Source organism: Rhinatrema bivittatum, chromosome 12, assembly GCF_901001135.1.
Source record: "Rhinatrema bivittatum chromosome 12, aRhiBiv1.1, whole genome shotgun sequence".
Taxonomy (NCBI): domain Eukaryota; kingdom Metazoa; phylum Chordata; class Amphibia; order Gymnophiona; family Rhinatrematidae; genus Rhinatrema; species Rhinatrema bivittatum.
In genome coordinates, this window is record NC_042626.1 from 54,487,680 (window position 1) to 54,498,800 (window position 11,121).

Here is an 11,121-nt window from a genome sequence, read left to right on the forward strand (position 1 = left end):
ATGGAAATATAGTTCTGATTTTTTTTTTTTTTTTTTAAAGAGCTTTGAATGGGGCGGCCAATGTGCCTTCCTCCCCGATTTGTTTGTTTGTTCTGGGTTGAAATATGCCCCCCCCCCCCCCCCCAAAAAAAAAGAGCTTTGAATGGGAAAATCAGAACTACAAGTCCATAAATGCAAAACCAGGACAGTAAAGAGAGGTAGCAACCCATGGTACTAATGAAGGTGGGAGGGAGCTGGAAAGCTTGGGATCCTCCTGGCTCTGTCACGGAAACAGTTGCTTTACAACTCTGTATCTCGTGTGTCCTGTCTGAGTGTCAGCTCTCTGGGGCAGGGATTCACTGTACAGATGTATAATTTGTCATAGGGTGCCTTGCTATGGCAGAATTAGTTTGCGCCTCAAAATGTGCATTAGCCTAGCGAGAAAACCGGTTAACAGAAGAAAAAGTACAAATATCTTTTCCCCACTGTGAGACCAATGCAATAAAGTGCACTCAGCCTAGCACACAGGTTTACGCGTGGTTGGACGCGCTTTTTGAGCGTGGTATTCTAGAACCCGATGCAGTAAGGAGATGAGCGCATCCAAAACACGCACCCAAACAAATGTGTAGCCAATACTGTCCATCACATATAAATTTAAATTCCACGTAGATGAGGCTATCTACTAGATAAATGAAGCTTGACCGATGTGCCGCAAATGCGCAGTAGAGAGCAGCTCTACTGCGCATTCGCGGGCGGGAGAGCACGTCGGTCAGAGCAGAGCTAAGATGGCGCTGGGAGGAGCAGGAGCAGTGGCGATATCGGGCGTAGCGGCGGTATGGGAGTGTCGGGTGGGCGGAGCTACACTAGCTGGGAGGAGTGGCAACGGTAATATCGGGAGGAAATGACACACCTCTACCAAACTTAACGACCCCCCCTCATCTCCGCCCCCTCCTACATCCCTGTTCCCTTCCTTCCACCCTCCCCTCATCCTCCTCCCCTCTCGCCAGCCCCATCTTCCTTCTACCTTTCCATTACCGCCCATTTACACTGTTACTACCTTTCCATTCCTTCTACCTCTCCATCACCGCCCATATACCCTATTATCTTGTGAATAGTTAATGAACCTATTCCCTTTTACTCTCCTCAAGAGTTTATCATGTAATCACCCGATAAACCACCTGTCTCAAGTTGAGTTAGTTGTCATAATGTTTATATATTTTAATTTATTGTAAAGCTAAATAATGTTTTATGTTTATCTATCCTAAATTATTGTAAAGCCTGTTGCTACGTTACGTTACATTGTGAACCGGGGTGATGTTTTTAACGTGCCCCGGTATATAAAAGACGGTTAAATAAATAAATAAATAAAATAAATAGCGGCAGGAAGGAGGAGTTGAGGTGCGCGCCAGGGAGGGATCCCCTGAGACCTCCCGTCTCCATGAGCGGGCCGCACTGAACAGCAAAAGAGGAAGAGGGAAGGGGGTGTGGATGAACTGGGAGGGAATGAGAGTGAGGGAGGGGGATGAGAGTGAGGGAGGGGATTGAGAGAGGGTGGGGAGTGACTGAGAGAAGGGGAGGGAGAATGAGGGGGGAGGTGAGAGTGAGGGAAGAGGAGGGAGAATGAGGGGGGAGGTGAGAGTGAGGGAAGAGGAAGGAGAATGAGGGGGAAGTGAGAGTGAGGAAAGAGGGAGTGGGAGGGAGAATGTGAGGGGAGGGAGAATGAGGGGGGAGGGGAGAGAGAATGAGGGGGAGGGGAGAGTGAGGGGAGGGTGAGAGTGAAGGAAGGGAGTTTGAGTGGGGGCAGGGGAGGGAAGGGGGTGAGTGACTGAGGTGAATGAGCGAGGGGAAGGGGGAGTGAGGGAAAAGAAGTGTAGACAGGTGCAGTGACTGAAAACGGACCGAAAAAATGTTTTAATGTAGCCCATTGTTAGGGGCTTAACGGCTAGTTAGCTATTATTCCCCCCATGCAAACAAATCGCTGGGCACCCAACACACATTTTTTAACACGGGAAATTTAGCTCCAGCCCTGGAGGAGGCGTAAAGTCAATCCGCGAGTCAGGGCCTCGTGAGCAATTAAATAATATCATCCTCTATGGTTCCTCCTACTTAGTATCGTTGTGACAATTTTACCGCTTGCGGTATGGAAAAATAAATAAATATTGGCTCGATTGAAAAAAAAATTCTTCTGGATGCACAAGTTAGACGCCCATAGCAAGGGGGGGCTTGGCTACGGGCTTCTTCGGCGACCTCAGTAAAATCGGCCAGGAGAAGCGGGATAAAAACGGACGCTCGTATTGAGCGCTCGTTGCAGTTGTGAGCGCCCGAGGCATTTAAGCGCCAGGGAATGCACAAGTCTCCCCAGGGTGTCCTTTTTTTTAGGCAGCCCCTCCTTTAAATACAGCACTGGGCGCCCAGGGATTGTGGCTGCGTGCGCGTTAGGGAAACGCGTGCCCGACATGAGCGCCCGTTTTCAACGCACGTCTTCTTGCATCGGCCTCTGTGCATTTCTGGCTTTAGCTCCTGCATTAAGCTTAAGTTGTTTTCTCCAGGGCCGTGGAGGAGGCCATCGTCAGCCCAGAGGGGTAGAGAGCCTCATCTCCAACGTTGCAGCTGGTCCGGGAAGGAGGTGTCCCCCCCCCTCAAATAATGCAGCTAATCGGTCCCCCTCCCCCACCACGCCCCAGGCTTGGTCATCCCTCTTCCGACTTGCCCTGACCAGTAGAGCTGTGAGGGCTGGTTCTAAGGGCACGTGGCCTATGGGGGGTCACACCGAGGGCTGCCACGGCAGTGATCCGGGAAGGACTCTCCCTCTTCCCCAGGCACAGAGAAAATGGTGCTGGTGCTGCTGCTTTAGGGGCACAGGTGCAGAAGTGGCTTTAAAGGGCGCCACTAGTGCCCACAGCACTCTGGAGTGGGGGAGAGCAGAGCGCTGCTATTACGAAGGCAGTGCAGCAGCTTTAAAGGGGCACAGCCGGATCATGGAGGGCAGTGGTAATTTTCTTACCGCCCTCCCCCCACCCCAAAAAAACAATGCCAGGTCTGGGCCAGCCATGGTTTCCACCTTCCACTCCAGCTGCAATGGAGAAAAGGAAGCAATATTTAAAAGATTCCAGGTCGGTGTAGGATCGCCTCCTGGCTAAGATTTTCAAGGACAGGTTGATCCAGTCCTGGTTTTATCCCACTGCATGCAGGGACTTGTAGTCTTGCTTTTCTTTAGGATCGCAATAGGGAAATCAGCGGCATCCCACCTCTCCCCTTCCGTTCCTTCCTCCTGGGCCTCGCAGCTGGCTACCTCATTATGCAGGTGAGGCAGTGGTGCGTTTTCCCTTTCCCTTCCATCCTCCTCCTGTTCAAGGCTCATGGGCCTGCACCTTCGCAGCTGGTCACAAAACACCACCTGTGACTTTATTTTCAGTCTTTTTCTGCGTACCCTGCGGGATGCAGGGGCGCACTAATTGTATTTCTTCATTTTGAAGGGGGGACGGCTACCTCGCCTTCCCCCCAGTTCTATTTCATTCTAGGCTGAAATAGGCAATAGGGAAATCAGAACTGCATGGCCCTGCATGCAGTGGATAAATCCAGGACTGGATCAACCTGTCCTGAAAATCTGGAGCCAGTTGGCAAGAAAACCAACTGTTGGTCCTGCTTACACAGGACACCACCAACACTAAAGTTGGTCCTCACAGCCGCTAGACCTCTGCACTATCAAAGAGTGCCGCTCTGGTGTTTAATGCAAAAAAAACAAAACGGGAAATCAAGTTGTAATTAATACACATCAAATGAACAGCTAGGGGCCTGCTTTACTAAGGCTTGTCTCCTATTCAGTGTCTGTGAATCCGGCCCTAGATTGGTGTCCTTGTTTAGCTATCTTTCTTGGGTTCTAGTATGGGATAAATATAGTATCCACCACCTTAGATGGGCAAGGTTGGAGGGCTGGAACGCAAGGCACAGGCTGCCGAGCTGAAACATTCCATCCTCTGGAAAGCCACGTGCTGAAATTTTCTTATTTATGGACCCTCTCGCCAGCTCTATGCCACTCAGTGAGCTGCTCCTAGCTTTCATAAAGTAATTTAAACCAGGGGATCCCAGGAGCATGCTGCCGCCTAGGATTGCCACCTGGCTCCAGGTCATAAGGAACAAGCTAATCCAATCCTGCTTTCACCCTATTGCATGCAGGGACAGGTACTGTTTCAGTGGGACAATCAAAACTTCAAGTCCCTGCATGCAATTGGATTAGGCTATACCTTATGACATTGAACCAGGTAGCAATCCTATCACCACTGCTACTGAGGTTTCCATTCCTTCATAGGAATCTTGCAAAGCTACAGGCACCGTTACTCTGAAAATTACTTTAAAAAAAAAAAAAGGTCTGATCTTTTAAGCAGCTGATTACCAAAAGGAAAAAACCCAACCCCTACTAACAAACGTCTAAAACTGACCCACGAGCCTGTTAAAGCAATCTAACCAAAGAGAAGCAGGTTGTTGAGGAAGCTGAGACCTGGCACAGCAGCAAGGTGTAGCACTTGTGCACCATGGACTAGTCCTCCTTTGTGCGGTGACCTTGACCAAATCACTTAACCTCCTTAAGCTCAGATTTTGCTGGGAAGCTCTTTAGGGACAGCACACTTTTTGTAACCTTGTAACAGTGTTTAACACATTGATGGTCCTGTACAGAAACTTTGATTAAAAAGCTGCTGCTGCCTCATCTACGTATTTCAAAATACTGAATTGTTCTAGGGAGGCACATACTTAGGAGGTGATATTATCTATCCTCCTAAACAGACGTTGGCAGTTTTATTTTCTTTCTTTAGAACACCAACTGAAGTATAAAATTGTTGCAATCAAAGGAAAGGAGCCTCCAAGCCAAGATAATTCCTTTTGTTTTCTCTCCTGTTCTGTGCAAACTTGTGGCAGGGTGATGGAGGAACCCTAAATTTAAAGAGACAAGAGGGGAAATTGAGGTTGAGCCAATTTCCATATGGTGGGGCCCCAAAGAGCGTGCAGGCAGCTGTTTCTGAGACATTTGTTTCTGCTTCAGTTTGCTGCCAGTCACATCTTAGAGCGGGCACGAATGCCTCTAGAGCAGGGCATGTGCCCTGGCCGTCGAAGAACTGGCATCCACCGCAGTATCATTCTCCTGAAATAAATTCAGAGCTTTTTACCAGGGGGTACCTGCTAGAACTGAGTACTGGCACCTTTTCCTCCACCTGCTTGATTTACCATGCAAGTCCTTAAAAAACAAACAAACAAAAAAAAACAAAAACCCCCTTGCAGCCTGCATGTGGGTACTGGCACCTTATTTTTTTCCAGGAAGAAAGCACTGAATAAATTGATGTCCTGCTCACGGCGCATTCATTAGAATAGCAGACAACAGGAGCTCAGCACAGATTTTTCCTTATTTCTCCTGTGGTGTACTGGGACGATATAGACAGAATGACAACCAAAACATGAGCCTTATTATCACAAATTGGAGGTAATTACTCTTTCTGATTGCTCTGGAGAGCTTTCCGGCGCTCGGTTCCACCACCCTGCTGTTGTGCCCCTGACAAGCAATCTCTTCTGCATGCTATGTCCATCTAGGAATGGTAGGGGAAAACAGGGTCCGGGTATTCAAATGCAGCACTGACAGACTTAAGTTCTCAGCATGAAGGAAACATGTTGGCTGTTGAAAGTTAAATATTATGGTTGCATTAGAACTGCGGAGACTATCTGGCGAGCTCAGCCTGGCAGCATGGGGGCGGGGAGGGCTGCCTGCAGTGAACTCTTTGTTCCTGCAGAGGGCAGCAGCACAGCGCAGGGCCAGGCGATGTAAGAGGCTTGAGGCTATTGTAGATCTTTAATGGAGCTGCAGACTGCTCTGGATATACATCCATTCAAATGTAGCCCTCCTCATCCATTAACGTGCAATGAATGCATTAACACCTCTCGTCGGTGCCCGGTGGTGGTCGGAAAAGTTCAAGGTGTCATCTGGTATTCTTTTCCTGCAGGGTGTATGCTTTTAAACTTCAAGCAGGAAACACTTAAGGCTGCAGCAGTGCCAAAGTCCATAGAAAAAAAATAATGGATTGAAAGGGTTTCTGGAAAGTGCACACAAAAACTCTTTCTGCCCTCTCTCCTGGTGAAGCATCGCTTCCATCATAAACAAAACACAACCAGATCCATAAAGATAGCTTGCCCATTTTGACACTGCTAACCTGTCCCTTTCCCCAGTTATATGTCCAGTCTTCAGGGTTAGCACAGAAATGGTGTTTGAAATAGGGACAACCAGAGATCCTAACCAGGCGAGTTGGGTACCCACAAGAAATATTCAGGAGACATTTAAATGTAGGAATTGCTGAGCTGAGTCAGAGCAAACCAGGGATGCTCAAACCAGTCCTCCCCAGGAGCTCTTATGATTATGCATGAGATTTAAGACCCTCATTGATGTATGCCATTCCAGCCCATGCATTTCATTATAGACCTGGCGCCCTAGGCGAACCTTCAAACATGCACCCAACCCCTTACATCCCTGCCTGTTCGCGGCAGCTCTGGCATAGCCTTCCCATCTTTTGTCCTGCTCAGCATTCACTTCTCATTCTTCTCTCACCCTCTGCCATTCCCGCATCACCCTCCCTTTACCCCCCGTCCACAGTATCCAGCATCTCTTCTTCTCCTCCCATCCTCCTCTTTCTCCCCTCCACTCCTTGCTCTGCACACCAGAATCACTCCAGTCGCTTTGGCCCTGTCTCTCTACCCCTTACCTGCCTAGAATCCTCTCTCTCTTTACTCCTCCACCTGCTGCCCAGCACCCTCTCTCTCTCAACCTACCCCCACCTACCCAGCTTCCTCTCTGTTTCTAGCCCTCACATCTTCCCAGCATCAATTTCCTTCTATTGTGCTGTGCCTTACAAGTGGGAAGGTGGCATATGGAGGTTTTTGCGGCCCCCCTTCCCCCCAAAATGTTGGCACGCTAGGTGACGTCTTGAAAACCAGATTGACTTTGGTGGCAGTGGGACGCATGTATAAACAGTATATCAAGGGTTATAAACAGAAGCACCATTGATCTGGCTCAGGCGCTAATAAAATGTCCATTTGTAATTTTTTGCCATAGGTTGGCAAACTTCTAATCTTGAAACCAGGCTAATTAGGAGCTTACAAGACTGGAGGAGAAGCCTAATGTGTAGAGCAGTGCACTGAGAACTAGGGAAGCTCAGGTTCAAATCCTGCTTCTCCCACTGAGACTCCTTGTGACTTTAAACAAGTTCCTTCATCCTCCTTTGTTCAGGTACGAACTTAGATTATAAGCCCTCTGGGACAGGGACCTACCCACTGTACCTGACTGTAACTTACCTTGAGCTTGGATTGAGAAAGGCAAGACATCAAATCTAAAATCCAACCCGAAAACTGGACTTGGGAGATGCTTAAGGATCAGATCTGTGGATTTTTGACCAGAAATATTAACTATCAGCCAGAAAAAAGGTTACTGACCCACTTCATAACTGCCCAGCAGAAATGTGCTGCATTTTGCAAACACGTTGATTATATGCATGGCAGATGTATTTATTTTATTGTCTGTTTATATTCATGATTTAATTATAACTTTTATGTTATGTTTTTGTTTTTTTTTTTTTTTGAAAACTTTACCTTCTACAGGTTTATACACCATGTTAAAGTTACTATCTTTTCTTCTTCTTACTCCCAGTTGCATGTTTCCTTGTTTATTGTAACTGCATTTATAATATGTATATTACATATTTGTTCTTGGTTCCGGTTATTACCCCATTGTTTATTGTAAACCGGCTTGATGTGATGTTATCACGATTGCCGGTATAGAAAAAATTAAAATAAATAAATAAATAAATAAATGTATTGTTATATTTATGAATTTGTTGTTCTGGCCTGTTTCATTGAATTCATTCTCTGAGTTTCCTATAAATTTCACATTGCTGAAACAGCACTGGAGAAGGCTCTGTCCCTTGTCTTCTGCAGTCTAAAATCTTTATAACAGAGTATTGCTAATAATTTACATTGTAAACCGGTACGATTACATTGTAAACCGGTGCGATTGCTAATAATTTACATTGTAAACCGGTACGATAAGACCTAGTCTTGAGCATCGGTATAGTAAAAGAAATTAAATAAATAAATAAATAAATTTCTGATTTATAGAGCAAAGGGAACAGCAACTAGTATAAGGCTCAATAATTCTACAGAATAGAAAACGTTCAGAATATACAGCTCTATGCAGAAGCACTAATATCTTGAACTGGGATCTTTCTGTAATGGTTAGCCATTGTAATCTCACCAGCATAGGGGAAATATGCTCATGATATTTTGTTCAAGTCAAAATTCTTGTTGTTCCATTTTTCACCAGCCAAATAATTCTCATCAAAACCTTGGGTAAACCAAGATTCAGAGCTTTAATGATTGAGCTTTACTCTGAAGATTTGTGGGCAGTTCTTGCCTTCCGCCAGCATTGGTCCTCAGTGGGCTTTGTGTACGTCCTGCCTAGTCCTCCAGGCTCTATGGCTTACAGGGTCCTGCTGGTGGCAGTGTTGTTCTGGGGCTGCCTCAGATATAAACCAGCCTCACACCATGCATGCCCAATGCCATAGCTTGGTCTTAGACTTGGCCCTGCTTTTGGCCTCACATTCTGATTTTGTATTCTTGATTCTTGTCTATCTATTCTGGTTTTTTAAATTATTTATTGATATTTTACAAAACATACAAGAAAACAATCTTGCATGGAAAAGCACAATTTAATCAGGAAAAGAAAACATCTAAATGAAACCTTACTATTGTTAAAAGTATTATAACCCTCAACATTGTGGGGATCCACTGTCTGTAATCCGGAAGGAAATAGATAAGGAAATAAAGGCAGGACAAAAGGATTCAGTATTAACAATATGAGCATTACAATCAAGTTACATCAGAGATGGCAGATTAATGCCTTTTCACAGGTTCTTGTGGCCCTAATCTGTGACCTTACATTGACCCTACTCTTGGGCAATATATTCTGCCTTTTCTTTTTATTTAGAGGTTTTCTTGGTCTTTGTTCTAGTCTGCCTTGTGTTTTGTTTTGTGATCATCTTTCTGTTCTTGTTCTCGCTGCGGGTTTGTCCTGCTCATGTGAGTGCCTTTCAGTACCACGTTGTTTGTCTTCTCACATCCTGTCTAAATCCCGATGGCCACCAGCACCGAGGACTCAACCTGAGGGGAAGGTGGCTGGTATAGGTAGAAGACTCCTGTTCCAGCCTGCTCCATCAGCCTCCAGTCCCACTTCTGTCCCAGGGATTGTGATATCAGCAGCATGCCATTACATACTCAAAACTAACACTTTTATCACTGTCTGCAATCTGTACCGGAAATCTCATATTTTAATTGCCCACCCATCCTGAGTTTAAAGAAGGTGGCTTTAGCTACCATTCTTATATGTGGTTTCTAGCTCAACCTAGAGTCCAAAATCATCCCCAAGTCATCCCCAAGTACCAAGCTTCTGGGAGAATGGGAATTTCACAATCACCCAAATTTATCTGAATTAAATTATCTAAAAATGGCTGCCTATCAATCTTAAGGGCCACATGTTTTTTTTAATTTAAGATTAATCTAATTGATTCCAAGATATTATAACCTATAAACAATAATTGAATTGCTGGATGGGTACTCTACTGTCCATATAAGCAAAACTAAATTTGAAAAGAAGCTTTTCTTAATAAAAACTTTTTCAGGTACATTTGGAGCAAAAAGCCTGTGAGGGAGTCTGTTGGACCATTAGATGCTTGAGGAATAAAAGAGGAACTAAGGGAGGAGAAGGCCATAGCAGAGAGACTAAATTAATTGTTTTCTTTACTGAGGAAGAGGTAAGGCAGATACCCATGCCAGAAGTGATATTTAAAAATAATGATTCAGAGGAACTGAAACAAATCTCAGTGAACCTGGATGATGTAATAGGGCAAAACACCTGGATCAGATGGTATACATCCCAGAGTGCTGAAAGAACTGAAAACTGAAATTACAGATCTATTATTAGTTATCTATAAACTCATTAAAATCAGCTATGGTATCTAATAGACCCACCAGATCACAATATCGAGCAACCTTACACACTCCCTCTCCAAAACTCACTCTTCACACCTCCACGAAAGACCGAGCCCTCTCCATTGTAGGGCCTGCCATCTTGAACACCATGCCTACTGACCTACGCCTAGAGCACCGTCCTAAAAAGTTCAAACAAAAACTGAAAACCTGGCTTTTCAAACAAGCCTATAACTGATACTCGCTCTTTCACCAGTCACTCCATTCACCAGCCACCCCAGCATTCTCCCCAGCGCAACTCTACCTTCCCTAAAACGTGTTACCACCTTCTACCTCTCATAGCCATGTAAATTACTTGTTAGCACCTTCTACCTCTCATAGCCATGTAGCTAACTCCCTCTTATGATGTTACATTATACCTAAACTTATATTACCTTACCTTTACTATTTCATATTCACCATGTAAATAGCTATCTCATGCGATTCCTAAACTAAATATCACTCCTTGCAATGTAAATGGCTGATATATTTTATTTATTTATTTATTTAAGGTTTTTATATACCGGCAATCATGAAAAACATATCTTGCTGGTTTACATAAAACAGGAGTGTAGTAGATACATCAAACTGGAACTGTGGTGACCGAAGGTGCAGTTACATTTAACAAGGATAGCAGAACTGGGAGAAGGAGGAAAAGAGAGGATAGATTAGTAACAGTTAAACAATATACAAATTAAATACTATATACAAAAAAAAAAACAACAAACAAACATGGTTGAGGGCTGCTTGTTTTGAGAAGGAGACAGTGGTCATTAGATTGTGTCTGGGAAAGCTTGCTATGCTACCGTTGTTATGTTATTACGTTTCGAAAACTGTTTATTGTAATGTGCGCAACGAATGTCAGTCTAGAAAAAAAAAGTCAAATAAATAAATAAATAAATAAATAAAGATTGTTTTTAAAAAGGGTCCCAGAGATGATCCAGGAAACTACAGACTGGTGAGCCTGAGGTTGGTGCAGGAAAAATGGTTGAAACTATTTTAAAGAACAAAATTACTAAACATATAGTTAATCATAGTTTAATGGGACAAATAGCTAAGGGAAATCTTACCTCACCAATCTGCTACAGT